Below are 1,419 nucleotides of genomic sequence, written 5' to 3'. Positions count from 1 at the left end.
TCTACCAGGTGGATATGGACATGAGTCTCCCATACTGATTCAGAGAAGTTAATGAACTTGCCCCAGGTCACACAGATAGTATGTGGTGGAGTCAGGATTTGAACCTGGGTCTATGTGGTCCCACACTCAGAACTCCCTCTGTCCATGAGCTGTTCATCCTTGTATGCTCTGTTCCTGAATGACCTGCCACCTGGATAGCCAAATTCTTTATAATAAAGAAGAAACAAATTTTAAAAGATGGGGAAGGGGAATTTTATTTGACATTATAAGCTAATTTTGAGGTTATGTATAAATTTTTTGCCTCTCTTTAAAATAGTCCTACGTTTTCAAAAGGAGGTTTTCTTGTTTAAAATGTCCTATTCTGCCTGGTGCAGTGGCACACACCTGTAAGCCCAGTCTCTCAGGAGGCTGAGGCAGGAGAATAGCAAGTTCAAGGCCAGCCTCAGCAACTTAGCAACTCTCATCAACTAAGCAAGACCCTGCCTCAAAATGAATATAAAAAAGACCAGAATGTAGCCCAGTGGTAAAGTACCCCTGCATTCAATCCCCAACCCCCTCCCCCAAAGTCCCATTTAAGCTCTCGTGTTTGTGTTTTTGCTTACCTATGGGTAAAGACGTATGGACGTGTGCAAAAGATACATCCTATCTTGCAACCCAGAACTTGCTGTTTGGTGAATTTTGATACATATAAGAAGGAATGTTATGAAAAAGAAGAAAAATGAGCAAGATCCTGGATTTGATCCCCAGCATCACCAAAAAAGAAAGGAAAAAAAAAAAAAAGAAGAAAGAAAGAAAGAAAGAAAGAAAGAAAGAAAGAAAGAAAGAAAGAAAGAAAGAAAAAGAAAGAAAGAAAGAAAGAAAGAAAGAAAGAAAGAAAGAAAAAAAGAAAGAAAGAAGCCCCACTTTTTCAAGGTCTCTTCAGGTCGGCATATTTAAAAAAAGACTTCGACTTGTCACTCAGCTCTCACTTCGCATGAATCATAACAGACTCTACGTGGGGAAACAGCCTAGTTCTAGGAACTGGTAATAGAAGCTGAGGTTTGTCACCTTCCCGACCGCGTTTCAAATCCCACTTGGTTGTTCATTTGGGGCCCATGTGATGGTGTACCCTTGACCCAAGGAGAATGGAGCAACTGGGCTGTGGCCACCTCCATAAACAGATGTTCATATCACAAAAACAGCTGCCTCTGTGGTCAAACCCCTGGCAGAGGCCAGAGCAGAGAAGACTCTTTAGGGGTGGCTGATGCTATTCCTACAGCAGGGATCACAGTAGAATGATAACAATAACAACACCAGCGAAGTCCACGGAACATTTATCTCCAAGTATCTCACTGCTGTTGCTACCACCTCAACTAAAACCAACTAGCCATCAAAATACCCACTAGGGACCCATTATACTTACATCGAAGTGTGGGGCTC

The 1,419-nt window shown here is 42.0% G+C and overlaps 1 non-coding gene across 1 annotated transcript; it reads left to right on the top strand.

Annotated features, from left to right (window-relative positions):
• The first annotated feature begins 575 nt into the window (after positions 1-575).
• On the top strand, positions 576-702 carry LOC124971258 (small nucleolar RNA SNORA40). The gene has a single exon (XR_007106313.1). It is a non-coding gene; the product is annotated as a small nucleolar RNA SNORA40 (small nucleolar RNA).
• Positions 703-1,419: the final 717 nt, after the last annotated feature.

Source organism: Sciurus carolinensis, chromosome 19 (genome assembly GCF_902686445.1).
Source record: "Sciurus carolinensis chromosome 19, mSciCar1.2, whole genome shotgun sequence".
NCBI classification, from domain to species: domain Eukaryota; kingdom Metazoa; phylum Chordata; class Mammalia; order Rodentia; family Sciuridae; genus Sciurus; species Sciurus carolinensis.
Note: the sequence above shows the minus strand (reverse complement) of the source record. Positions and strands in the feature narration are given on the sequence as shown.